The 14,797-nt window shown below is 40.7% G+C and overlaps 1 long non-coding RNA gene across 1 annotated transcript in view; it reads left to right on the forward strand.

Annotated features, from left to right (window-relative positions):
- The window catches only part of LOC135975630 (uncharacterized), a 233,881-nt gene that overhangs the window by 30,293 nt on the left and 188,791 nt on the right, over positions 1-14,797 (forward strand). The window contains exon 2 of the long non-coding RNA XR_010592606.1: positions 7,552-7,645. This is a non-coding gene — a long non-coding RNA (uncharacterized LOC135975630). The remainder of the gene's footprint in view (positions 1-7,551; positions 7,646-14,797) is intronic.

Consider the following 14,797-nt stretch of genomic DNA (forward strand, 5'->3'; position numbering starts at 1 on the left):
ACAGCGCTGCACTCTCTGTGCTCGGGGGGGGAGGGGGGACGTTTTCACACCCCTGAGCGCAGCAAGTTGCAGCACTGTAAAGCGCCAATGTAGCCAAGGCCTGAGAAAAGCCAAAGAACTTTATTATTGACAAAGTTCCTAACAAGCTGTAAAGCGTGCCTCATGCCTAGCTATATTTGGTATTCATCAACAGCAGGAAACTGCCTGAGAAATTTCATCCTTGTGTAAGATGCTTCTGTCATTCAGTCTGGAAAAAAAATAAAGTACGCCCACATTCATCTACTTAAAATGCCTTGCAAGTCATAATCTAAGGATTTTATGATGGTATATCACCTATTAGCCAAATGTCACCCATCTCCTTTTCTCCTCTTGCTGATTTAGAAGGTTGCAGGAAACAGCCCTCTGCCCCCCCAGTTTGATTGTTCTTCCTCACTCCCTTTACCTTACCTACAGTACGGTAATCATGATGGGTGTGTGGAAGGAATCATCTGTGCAGCTCAGGCATCCCTCCTGACCGTATCTTCCCTCCTCGTACACAGTGCTGTTCACGCAAATGTTGTATGGATTTAATCGAGAGAGTGAGTGAATCCTAAACCACTCTTCTAGTCTATTCCTTCCCCCATACCTTTCTACCCCATGCTTACCAGTCCCAAACACACAGCCATATATAGGGCAGCCAGACAAACATCCCCCCTCATTCACGCAAATAAAGGTTCCTTCCCAAATGTCTGGACAAATAGTAACCAATATGCGCCAATGTTAAGGAAAAGTAAGCCATTCCAAAATAAAAATCCCTTCCAAAATTGCAAAAAAAAATGTGTTTAAATCATTTGATCCACTATTCTTACAGTTATACAAATATCAGTCCTTAAAATGTAATGAGCTCTGCATGGGTGGACTCCTGTACCCTTATAGGGCCCCATTAACTTAATTGGGGCAGGGTGAGTTCCGTTGCCAGATCAGAGCTTAGGTGTGAGAAGGCTTTGTACATTCTTACTTCATCTGCTCTAAAACTGAATCAAAATATTTAAAATAATAAATAACCAATACAGCACAAATCTGTCTGAAGTTTGGACACTGCATATAAAATGTATAATGCTGGAAGTGGAGTACTTAAATGGTGACTGGCAGTGGTGTTGGTGAAGGATAACAGAACTCTTCAATTCATGGCATATTCGGGTCCAAACTTCCACATAATAAATAGATGGGTAAAACTCTGCTGAGCATTGTTCATGGTTTTCAGAGCCGCTGATGTGTAAAAGCATCAGACGTGTCTGACCACGGAGAAAAGCTTCTCACTTCATATGTATGACTCAGGGGTCGGCAACATTTCAGAAGTGGTGTGCCGAGTCTTCATTTATTCACTCTAATTTAAGGTTTTGCGTGCCAGTAATACATTTTAACGTTTTTAGAAGGTCTCTTTCTATAAGTCTATAATATATAACTAAACTATTGTTGTATGTAAAGTAAATAAGGTTTTTAAAATGTTTAAGAAGCTTCATTTAAAATTAAATTAAAATGCAGAGCCGCCTGGGCCAGAAGCCAGGATCCGGGCAGTGTGAGTGCCACTGAAAATCAGCTTGCGTGCCGCCTTCGGCATGCGTGCCATAGGTTGCCTACCCCTGGTATGACTCAACATGTGTTAGTTTCTTCTCATTCTACAGCAGTCACAACAACATGCTACATGTACAGGGTTGAAAAACTCTAAAGTAAATGCTTTGTAAAAGCATTGACATGCTTGCTGAGTAGCTTACTGTTTGGTCTCTGTATATTGACTTTATTACTGCCGATAATGGGACAAATGTGTTGTGTGCTCTGAAGGATGGGGAATTGGCTGTGCGTGCTGTCAAGGATGGAAAAAGTGTGCCCTGCTTTGCCCAAATTGGCTTACTTATGTTTTCCTAAGCTAACACTACAGTGTGGGGAAAATATGATGGCTTTTGAAATCAATGTTTGTAATAAATTCACCACTTTTGTATACCTTTTTGCCTGGTTCTGAACTGATAGTAGGAACCAGATAGCAGTATGACCCTAGAGAGTGATTGGTTTTTGTTTTAAACAAAGCTGTTATGTTCATGGCAAACACACAGAGACATTAGATAAAAACAAAGTACTCTTGCTGGAAGGTCGCTAGTAATGCTACTTTCATTCTTAGAGTTCAGAATGATAACACATAAGAACCCCAAAAACATAGAGAGAGACACAAAGAAGGCTGCTCCCTAAGACAGAAAGGCAAAACTCACATCATCTTACCATAGGCTGGCTATTGGCAAAATGACTGCTACTAGAGCCGCATTTCACCCTTCCCTACAGAGCCCCTTACACTGCAACGAAGACCAGGGAAACCCCTGAAATGTAAAGTAATAGATTACAATTTAACACCATTTTCAACACACTACAAAAACAAAGGAATTTTCCTGTTAGTGCCCTCTTCAAACCTGTGTACATACCGGTCATGTGAGAAAATATGCTGTCTGTATTAGTATCATGTTCTTGAAACATAAAATGTATGAAATAGAATTTTTAAAATGTCAAAAATATCCTTAATACAATATAAAATTACTGAAAAATCTGGAATAGCCCTATATCTGTTATGTATTAAAACACATTTACCTCTATTTTGTTTGTTTTGTTTTCCCCCCTTAATATATTATTGCTTAATATTTGGTCACATTAAAAAACATTAGGCCATGTCAGAAGGTCCAATGATGTCCAATGAGGTCAGTTGATTGGAGCTAGTGTTTGCAGTGGGAATCAGCTAAACTAGAGTAGGAGAGAGAAGATGCTAGCAGCATCAAAGAATGGATGCTTGCAGGAAGATAAAGCTGGTGTTGGCAGCATCAGAGGCCAGAAGGTTGGGGGGGGGGGACGGACACCCATAACAGCCTTCTCTCTCTCTCTCGTGTTCCTAGCAGAAGAGCATTTTTGTCTGTACTCTTCCTCAACAGCCACTCCAGATAAGTATTTTGCAAGGAGGTTGAGGGAGAGATAGTGAAGATGGCCAGATGGTAGGGACAGTGTTAGTATTAATGTGGAAAGTACCTCATTGTTTTATAAATACTAGTACTGACTACCATCAGGATCAAGAGCAGGGCAAGAAACTTGCCTTCAGGTACAAATAATTCCTTCAGTTGTGAGATATTACTGCAGTTCCTAGCAGTAGAGGGCAGTTTCAGGAGCCTCCCATCTTATGGCTTTCATACACTTCTCCCATCATTCACACCTATATGGTAATGTGAGAGCCGCAGGGTAAGTAAAGATAAAATCATTCTTAGGCATTGCACCATGGATTATACACAACATCTCAATTGTTTGAATGTTGTTTGAAATCATCACTCCTTTTTGCTTCTCGTAGAAGAATCTCAGGTTAGTCCTCGAACTGAAGGTCACGATGAATAAATTTGCACTTGAATTTTTTTTTATTAAGCTCCATAAATGGGAAAATATCTTTGAAACCAGCTCTTACTCATAATTTTAGCTTGCTTAATCTATCAATTTATGGCTCATTAAGATAAGAAATGACAGGCCTGGAAATAAATGACTTTCTTTTCTTTGCAATTACTTATAACATAAAGCACTCAGTTATTTAGTCTTAGGGTACTTCCTCCAAAATATCAAGTTAGTGGAAAACTGTCATAGAAAGAATAATCCCAGTGAAAATACAAAATCAATAGTGATTTGCTTTCTAGTGACATAATAAACAATATCTCACAGCCCCTCCATACATCAAACTCCCATTGTGTTGAATGGGAGTTAGGCTCTGACACTCAGACCATGCTGGATGAGTGGTAAATAAATATTACATGGACTATTGTGATGGCTTCTTTTGGCACTGATCATTGGACTATTTCATGCAACCAGGGAGAGAAAGGTGGCAAAAGGAAAATTATTGAAAAATCTTCCTTTTCATTCTGCATTGTGGTTCACTATTGTATGTTCTGCACTTGATCCATGCACAGAACTCACACTGATGCCAGTAGATTTTTCTCTGCACAGAATTAACAATACAGATTCACCGTATGGGTGAAGGGGAAGTTTTCCCTTATTATGTAAAGAAACAAAGACTTTGGGCTAGATCGGAGTCAGCAATGTTTGACACGCGGCTTGCCAGGGTCAGCACCCTGGCAGGCCGGGCCAGTTTATTTACCTGCTGACGCAGCAGGTTCGGCCAATTGCGGCCCCCACTGGCCGTGGTTCACCGTCCCGGGCCAATGGGGGCGGCGGGAAACGGCACGAGTGAGGGATGTGCTGGGCTGTGACTTCCCGCCGCCCCCATTGGCCCGGGACGGTGAACCGCGGCCCGTGGGGGCCACGATCCGCTGAACCTGCTGCGTCAGCAGGTAAATAAACTGGCCCGGCCTGCCAGGGTGCTTACCCTGGCAAGCCGCGTGCCAAACGTTGCCGACCCCTGGGCTAGATACTCAGCTGGGGTAGCTAAATGGACTTCAATGGAGCTATGATTGTCACAGTTTCAAAGTAACTGCACCTGTATTCCTCCACCGTAGTCCACTCCAGGAATGCCCAGTCAGGTCTGAGACCTCCAGCAGTCACCAGTTTCTGGGCAGAGATCTGTGTCACGCTTCCTTCGGACCAGGGATTTAAAGGCTGTGCAGAACCCTACCAGATATGAGACAGCTCCTGCAAGCCAGTCTGTCTAAAAATTATCACTTTGTGGACAATGACCAGCATGTGACAGCAGTTCCATGTTACCATACAGCTCTTCCAAAGCAAAGTACATTTATTTATAGGACAAAAGCATTACAGAGAAAACATAAAAAACAATAAACATGTCACATGCATGCTAAAGACTTACCAGAAGCTACCACTCTTCAGTTCCAGCACAGGACTCTGCGGGTGTGTCAGTCTTTCAAAACTCTCAGCAGGGTTTGCTCTCTTGGTTACTAGTTCATGTCAGGTTTCAGATCAAGAACAAGAATTCCCTTAGGTCAGTTCAGCCATTTCTGTATAGAGCCTCTGCTTTTGATCTCTGGCTTCCTGTAACAGGTAATCACCAGTCAATGGTCTTCTCCTTAGAGTAAAACTTAAAAAGGCTGCATAACCAAAGTTGGAGAATATGCATTCCGGATTCTGCAGGAAAACCACCCCCAGTAGGCCAGGAACACACAGCTACACATCACCTGTATTGATATACAGGGCTATGAATATTCCAAAGCCTATCTAATGTAATGGCGTTTTGAGGGTTTCATGCTTTAAACTTAAACTTAAAATACAATTTGGTCCTCAAAGATGCTGCATGTGGTTGCAGTGTCTGTCAGAATCCTGATTTACACTAGCTGACGATTGGACCCTTTAGAATAGTTCAAATGATCCCATCCTCATCTCTGAGGGCTTGATCCTGAGATCGGGGCTGGGTGGGCAGACCCCTGCACCCATGAAAAGCTGCAGTAACTGCAGGCATGCTCCATGTGGGTATAAGGATCTTTGGGTGTGGCTCTGATGGCAGAGTCAAAGTTTGTATGCATGAAACAAAATATTTACCGCTGGCTGGTCACATAGTGTGAAGTTTTCAAAGGGGCTGGCTAAAGGGGAATTATGTGTCAGCTTCCACTGAAAGGTGCCTGACTCCCACTCCCCTTTGCCCCCTTATTTGCTACCTAGTTTACCCACACAAACCTATTTCTGTACACACGTGCAGTGACTAACATAACTAAGTTTTCCATGAACAGGATTAAGAGCCACTCCGAAAATATGGCCGTTTGTGGGATATTGCTAATATTTTATAATAGACTGACTGGTACACTGGAATTATAATGTTATTGAACAGTAAAGTCATATTTGATAGTACAGAAGTTAGTGCGTGCGGGGGCAAAGCCCAGGTTCAGAGACAGAGCATGAGATGGCAAGCTATTTAATGCAGTAGAAAAGGTTTACAGCTCTCCCATTTTGAAGCATAGATCAGCGGTGTATTGTGGAACTTTTAACACACAATGCTTTTTAGCGCCAGAGGTGACTAACCTTCTTTAAATGTTCTTCACAGAAGCAATCAGATACCAAATACACATCTTTACAAAAGCAGTCTGGCTCTTTCACAAAGCAAGCAATGTGCTTAAGAAGGAATGCTATAATAGCCTTCCTGCTAAGCCTTATACAACCTGTCTATTATTACTTGGGTCCTTTTTACTATAGGTATTTTAGCCTTTAAAAAGATACTATCAGTTTAATTAAAAATGTATCAAAGTTTCCTTTTTCTTCCATTGCTTAAATTCAGGAACTCAAAAAACAAACATCCTACAATGTAAATTAGATACTGAAAATAAATCTAATTAGAGGTTTATTCATTATAAAAGGCCCACATTTAGTGAACCAGTGAATGCATTGTTGTTGGAGCTGGAAATTTTATTTGGCCTATCAGTGATTGAAAGCAAACTATCTCTTGAAAGTAGTGAGCTTAGATTTCCAGGTTTACTGCTCCTTGCCTACTAGCCTTAGCTGGTTTCATGGAAAATACCATTAGTTATGGGCTAGGCCTGATCCAAAAATTGTTGAAGCCAACTGGAGTCTTTACAATGACTTAAGTGGGCTTTGGATCAGGCTCCTAAGGAGGTGACGAGTGCCCTCAACTCCTACTGACCTTGCAAAAAAAGCATTCAGCCCCTCTCAGGACCAGGCTCTGCCATATGCGCATGCGTGCAAAACAGAGGACCAGACCGTACATTTCATTAAAAAATGCTTTATATTTAGAATGCATGCATGGGGGGAAAAAAACAAGTATTTATTTTTGAAAAGATTTTAGGTGAGGCCTAAGAGGCTCTCATGCTGCCCGCCACTTCACGCAGCTCCCATTGGCCAGGAACAGTGAACTGCAGTCACCAGGAGCTCGGGGGTGAGGTGGGGGGCATGCCTGTGCATAGTCAATGTCAACAAAATGTCTCACAGACTGCAATCAGATTACCCTGATGGGCTGCATGTGGCCTGTGGGCTGCAGGTTGCCCACCACTGCACCAGAGGTTTTCATTTCTCTTGTTACAGGGTGCCTTGCCCCTTTAAGAGGGAACCACAGCAGCCCTCTGTGACTAATTAGCTGCCTCCCACTAGAGCCTATTTAGCTCATTTGGTCCCACCTGGAGCCAGCTCAGTTTGTTGTCAGTCCCAGCTGGGTTGGGAGTAGGAGCTTCTCATAAATAAAGGAGCTCAGAGTAAAGTAAAGAGGAAACCATAGTGGGAAAGGGGCATTTCTTGGTAGGATCACCTGTATTAGAGAAGGGAAGTTTCCTGCAGTAGGGAAGCTCAGGCAGGGTCAACCATAAAGGACTGCTAGAGTCCTCAAATGAAGAAAAGCTTTAAAGCAGTCTGCTGCATGTTCCCTGGGGGGGCTGAGAGTTCCCTAATAAAGGAACGGAAAAGTGCTCCTGGGAGAAACTGAGAGATGCTCTGAGGAATTGCCCTGAAGTCTACTGCTCTATCTGAGGGACTCAATAGTGGGGTGGAAGGAAGCCTAGGTTAGATTTAAAGAGAGATGAGATAGATACTAATTATGTGTGACTATTGTCTAACCCCAGGATTGCTTGTTTGTCTTTCTGAATTTATCAGGTGATGCTGGGGAAATCCACTGGTCCCTAACCAGAAGGGTGAGCTGTGAGAGAAGTAAGAAAAGACTAGGTGGACTGCAAATCACAAGAGTCATGTGAGAACTTTTAAAGTTATATTTGGACTTGTCTTCAATGCTATAGTTGGGTGAGGCTGAAGCCTCGGTATGGAAAAAAGGAGGAGGTTTTGGGGTTATTTGGTGATGGAAGTCTTGGTGAGTGACTTTGGAATGGCTGATGGGGTCTGCAGGGGTGTATTCCTGCCAGAAGGGTCTGTCAGGAGGCTCTGACCCATTTCACCTCTCTTTTAGAGAAGGGGTTTAGTTGTGACTGGGTTTTTCATTCAATTGATCTTCCTCAAATCTTCTCTCTGCGTGATCTGGCCCAGAAACACTGCACACCCTTCTAAAGGGTAAGGGCAAAGTAAGATTGTATAATTTGTATTTCTAAACAAATTTGGGGCAAGATTATATACTATGTTACATGCCTTCAAGGGAGCATCACTTGTAGGGCAATTCACAGGGCTGGTTTAGAGGCAGGTGAGCTGGGCAGTTGCCCTGGGCACTGGCCTGGCCCCATTGCCGTGCTGCTTGGTCACTTTTTTCCATCTTGCTTGGCTGCTATAGTGGGTTAGGAGGGTGCATAAAACACTTCCCTCCCAGATGTCTAGCCCTAGCTGTGTATGTGTGTGTTAGGGACAGCCAGATTCTGGCATTCAACAGTGGATCCCTCTGTGGATTCAGCACAGGAATAATTTGATGAAATTCTAGAACCTGTTCTCTACAGGAGGTCAGACTAGATGATCGAATGAAATTCCTGACTTCAAAATCTCTGAATTGTCTCATGCTTGAAGCTAGGAGCAAGTTCTGACACCTGATCACAGTTCATTCCCTGGTCTGCTCCTGGAGCTGGGTGCTGCCCTTGGTATGAGCTGAGCGTAAAATCTCAACCTCACCATAAATAAGAACATTAAGTGTTAACTGTTTTGAAACCTTAACTGATGAGAACTTTTCAGTGTAGGCTCTCGCCCTGTGTCCTGAAAAATGCAGAAAGATTTCCAATCTGTTATTTATGGACAATCTAGTTTTAAATTTCTACCTTGGTAATGGAAAACTTTCCAAATGGAGCATACTAATTCACGATAGTCCTAGTTGCCAAACACTTAACAATGGCTTCATTCCATTACTTACCGAGAATTGATCAACAATGTGTTTTTTCTTTTTCATCTGAAGGAGGTGATGAGGGAATAATGTTTATGATATAGCAGGGAAACAGCACTAGAAAGTTGAACTATCTGGAGCTAGATTCCAATATACTTGAATATTATCATTATGCAAGTATAAAGTAGCAGTAAATTGTCTGAATATAGATTATGGGTGTACATACATTAAAATAACACAGGGGAAAACATTTATTGCCCTAAGAGTTCAATAGTGTTGATGACATGTGTGCAACATAATGACTGATGAATATTATTTTGCATCTAGACTATTTCTTCCTCAGTAGCTGAAGCAGTTAGGGTGGTCAGCATTATCCTAAGCAGAAATTATTGGTTTTGAATTTGCTAAACTGTTGGGTTTTCTCCTGTATTCAATATTGCTTTTTGAAATGTTTCTATTCTAGGAGTCTAAATTAACAAAAATGTTTGAAATACTAAATATCAGGGCAAATGTCCAAATTAGCTGTATGGATTTTACCCTGACATTTTAATGAGTTGTGATTCTAAGCTGTCCCTCTACACACTGGCCCTTCCCTGCCTTTTCTTTTCCCCTTCCCACCCCCAGCACTGCAATCAAATAGGTAAGGTTAAGAGGTGAAATAATGGCCTTTGTGAAGTCATGGGAGATTAGCCATTTGAGTACACACAGGCCAGGATTTCACCCAAGCATCTGTCATCTTGGTTTAAAAAGTATTGTCTTGCCCTGTGAAATCAGCATTATAGGTTCTATCCAGATTGTGTAAAAACCTACTTTCTCTCATAGAGCACAGAGGTAATACTAAATGTGCCACAATGGTACTTGATGACCTTTTAAAATAAAGTCTGTGGAGTCACTCTGTTTTTTTTATAAACCTTTTAAAATTAACATTTTACTTACTAGTGTCTGGCCCAATTCTGTTGCCATTGAAGGCGATAGTGAAACATCCATTGAATTTAATGGGAGCCCAGTCTAGTCTAGAATATAAATTCACACTATGGCAATGTAACCAAATATATTTTTCAGGGTTGCAAGGAATCCTGTCTTTTTACAGTATTCTAAATGGGCGTTACACTGTGATCTCATGGAGCACAGTTCATACCATTAAAAAGGAAAACCTACTCCTAATAACCTCCAATTATGTAATTAAGCAACAGGGCAGTAAAAGCCTCACACAAAGCCTACTGAAGTCAGAAAAGAACCAATCATGTCTGGTTGGTTGTGTGTTGTTTTTTTTTTTTTTTTTTTTCCCTCGGTCAACCTTCAGTTGACATAACACCAGCTGCAAAATGGCATTCTCAAACTAAAAACTCGACTTATCACAGAGTGTCTTAAGATAGGGTAGTTCTAATGATTTTCTGGTCTTGAAAATATCAAATTGATATGCACATGCCAATCAAATTTGAAGTGACAGCTGGAATGCCTGGTGTTAAAGTAGCAGTCCATATTTTCCTATTTGTATGCACACATGTTTGCATGCATAATTGTGGCAATTGTGCCCAGACACAGTTTCAGAAATTGACAACCTTCGCCACATCATGATACCATACAATAGTCTTACAGCACCAGGGGGAACTAACCTTGTTGTTCTCTTATGTCCGTATGAAGATGCATTAAAAGCATATTTGAATATACATATTGTTGTGCTAGACTAATAATCGGTCTTTAAGCTTTGATAACTTTAGCTGATCTCCCTATTAAGGACTGACAACTAAGGCATCTGTATTTGAATTCATACGGTGCTTTAGGCAGCTATGTTTGAAAATCTTGGCCTTTTTTATTGTTCAAGGCACTTTACAGTCTGAAGACAAAGATATTGTCACCCTGTCTGTACATATTCAGACATGTGTATGCATGTGCGCTCACAGCTTTGTACCGCTGAAAAATGTAGGGCTGGATTGTGATACTCCTATTTATTCTGAATACTGCCTTATTCCTCAAATAGACCCCTGGACACCAACATATGTAACCTTGTTCTGTATTTTTGCATCATTATAGGTCTTGCAGTCATGCCATAGTGTGAAATATTCTAAAAGTACATGTACAGCTTCCTCTCCCCCTTGAGATGTCAAAAATATTGATTCCCCACCCCCAATATTATCACCAGTTATGTTAATAGGTGGAAACAATGTAATGGCTTCATGTAGTATTAATGCACTAATGGATACTGTATGCCATACTCCCATTGTCATTCAAGCTGATAGTACATTTCATCTTTAATGGGTTAGAGTGTATATTATCCTCCATTTTGAAGTTTACTGCTACATATGTGCTCTGTTATGTTGGTTTGATATTTGACTATACTAAAGAGAAAACTGCTATGTAATACAATTTTTTGTATTGCATTGAATTGCTATATTTAGTTCTGAAGAACAGTCAGTCACTCATTTTTTGCAAATGTCTTTCACATAGGGCTCAATACTATCCATTTCTTATGCAGTGGAAACTAGCATTGTGATCAGTGATTCCAATAACTATGCAAGTCCACTGTCCAAAGCCCTGCAGAGAGGCCATTGCCCAGACCAGATGCTACAGGTGGTTTTTCAGTGGGGGGCGGGGGAGTGGACTGTATAGCTATTTGATGTCCTGGGTCTGAGTTAGGAAGGCAGTAGAAAAAAGTTCTTCACTGTGGAGCTAATCTGAATTGCTCTTAATGGCACCATTTGGGGCTACACAGAAGAGCTGGACAGAGAAGGTTGAGAGTATGGATTTAAGTGAGTCCTTTGGAGGTATCTGAAAGTTTCAGATAAGTGTAATTGCACTTCTGGTTTCCAGCTGGAATTGTGGAAATGCCATAAGCAAGGCTGCTTTCTGTACAACTTCCACCTTGGACAAGTAGTAAAATTGCAGGTGATCTTAGGGGAGACCCTATTCTTATGAGACTTCCATCCTAACTAGGCAGATACTTATTTATCTTAACCAGAATCCCAAATCATTAGACTTACTGTTCTTTGCCTCTACTCAAAGCTTGAATTGAATGAGAACTGAATTGCAATTTGAGAGTTTGGAAATATTTAGTTTGCTTTCTTCCCATTTTTCACATTCTCTGGTCTTTCTCCTCAGGATATCAGGCAGACATTCCCCAAAAGAGTAGACTTAGGAATTTCCAATATTTCCTGGAAACACCACAAGAGCTCTCACAGGAGGTTCAGATAGGCCTCTAAACTTAACTCATAGCTCTTGAACTCTGAATACTTTGAGGTTCACCCATTTTGCTGTAATAGTTTAACTGCAAACTTCCACTCAGACAGCAAAATTGCTCATGGCAATCAAATGCTGAAGAAGGTCCAAGCACTTTCATGCTTGTAACAGTGATTTTGTGTGTGGATTTTTTTTTTTTTTTTTTTTTTTTTTGCAGAGCAATTCATCCCGAGCTTGTATCCATATATTGACCTGACTGCTATTTAACTGTGGTCCTTTTAAAATTGTGTGTGAGATTTTTAAAATAAGGATTTAGTGTTCCCTGCTGGGTGAATGGAAAGGGAGGCAAGAGGAAAGGATTTCCCTAATGGTTCAACAAAAGCACTTAGTAAGTAATTTATCATCATCAAGTGCCAGCCTTATCTGAAACTCGACAGGCCTTTCTTCCATGATTCGCCAGTGTTTGTGGTGACCTGCTGCTCATACAGGAAAGGGGGCAGTGTAGTAAATCCACACTGGTATTCTCCAGCCACCGTGTCCTTTGTAAAGTACACTTTAATAAATGTATTTCTATTCCAAGCATTAATGTCAGAATACTTTTCATTTCTGATTTTTGTATCTCTCTATTTGCATATGAATCAATAGCAGACTTCTTTTTTACAAGTAACTGTAAGAAAGTGAATTTACTTATTGATTGACATTATCAAGCCGTCAGGCAGACACTACAGCAGATAGAATTGCCTTTTGTGTTGATGTCTGCCCAGCTTTAACAGAGAAAGTGGTGTGCTTTTTGCTAGTGAGAGCTAATACACAGGAAGGTAATGGATTTTAAAAAATGCTGTAAACCTTAATGGTGTTAGATCAATAATATGAGTAGTACAGGTAAAATGCTCTTACATATATTATTCAAAATGGAGCTTCTTGAAGGACTTTTTAGAATGTAAGTGATTGGCATATCATCTCTACAATAAAATACTAATGGATCCAAGTTTGAAAAATAATGTGAATTGTCTGTCTTCAGTTTCACAAATATGGGAACATGTTTTAAGGAATGCCTGTACAGGATTTCCCACAGCAGCTTCCGACTATGGCTTTAAGTCTAGTGTTCCCCATTGAGTATTCTACCAGTATCTGATTCTTCAGGAGAAGTTGAAACTCCTTGTGGTTCAGCTAGTCAATTCTGCAAGGCTGTATGGTCTACTCGACACAGCATTCCTTCCTATTCCCTGTTGATTTGTACCCTGAAACAGTGTAGCTAAGCCTTACATATTAATGTTCATTAAACATGTTCTTTTGGATCTCACCAGACCTGTGATTTCTTGTATGTTGTGTTAAGTGCAAAAGAGACCATGCTTACTGTCTTCCCATGAAGTTCGTTGTTTTTTTTTTTCTCTGCCTCGTGTGTGTGTCGCCTGGGCTTTGCAACTTATGCCAGTTTTAGCCTAGTATAAAAATGGCTGAGATTACACTTTACCAATGAGGTTTATAATGGATATTGCAGCACTGTTTGGGACTCACATTTACTCTTCTAGGGGAATAGTTGTTGGCCAAGGACCTCTGGTAGTTATGGTGAAAATGAGCACTACTGTAATAATTTCTTATGAATAGGTCAAATAAAATAGATGAGATACAAAGTGAAATTTTGTGGGGGTGAGGACAGGGAGACGGGGGAGGGGGCTAGATTCAGAATGCTTATTTCTGATAACTTTTGCATAAGCCATATACTTGTGGGGTGTGTGTTTTGGTTTTTTTTTTTTTTAGCTGAACTTATCCTCAAACCTTTTTGAGTTTCATCTATAACTAATCATTCCTTGCTGAAGAAAATACCCTGATTAGAACATGACATCTTATTTAATGGTGATTGCTACAATCACCGAAGACACTATTTTATGTACTACCAGAGCAGAAAGCCCCTTAATACAATGTTTTTTCTTGTAGAGTGGTACCCAAACCAAAACCCTGGCTCCCAAATCCCTTGAATGCTAGGAAAGTTTCAGTTGGAGTTTGTGGCATGAACTCTACTCTAGTTTCAGATTTGCCAGAGAAGCACATTACAATTTGGTATCCAAATATCGAGATTGAATTCTGCTTTGCTTTTACATGCAACGTACTGCACGCTAAGCAGACTAATAGCAACCTTAGAACTAGGCCAAACCATAAATAGTTCTGGGTGTCCTGATTACATCTGTATTAAACATGTATTCTTTGGCCATGATTTTGCATGTCCTCAGTGCAGTGTACACCTCATAAAATAGTCTTACCATGGAATGTGATAGTCTGTTAATGCTAAAATTGAGCAGCTAACACATGGGAAATGAAATACTGTGCCATAAGTATTGTCTATTTTCTAGTCCTGGACAGATGGGCAAAACTATCATTCCCTAAAGACGTAGCTTTGTGATTACATCACTTGTCACAGTGAATATAGGCACTGTTCCATAATATTGGCACAATGCAACATTAACAAATATTACTTTGGGAAAAGTAATCCAGTCCTGATTCTCTTCCTCTCCCCTCAAATACTTACATGATGGCAGGTATATGTAGCCACATAACGTGGATTTTACAATTGAGTAAAAGGGGAGGGAATAATCCCTATGGGAAATTTGTGTATAAATATTGTCGTAAAATGAATAGCACATGGACTTCATCTTGTTCAAACGAATGGTTGGCACAGATTTCCTGTATGAGGTGCCAGCATTTTTTCTCTGCTCTCCTGTTCAATTCCAGTTGGAAAGCATTAGTGAAAGTGTCCCACTGTGGTGGAGGGGGGTGGGTTTGTGTTTTTTTTAGTGACCATTTGCCTCACATCATGTATTTAAGAGAATAGTAGCAGCTTCAGTTAAGTAAATCAAAAATATGGGGTATATTAAAGGTATAGAACTCAAGGATTCAGCCAATGAAACGTTCTAC

Source organism: Chrysemys picta, chromosome 14 (genome assembly GCF_011386835.1).
Source record: "Chrysemys picta bellii isolate R12L10 chromosome 14, ASM1138683v2, whole genome shotgun sequence".
In the NCBI taxonomy this organism is placed as follows: Eukaryota; Metazoa; Chordata; order Testudines; family Emydidae; genus Chrysemys; species Chrysemys picta.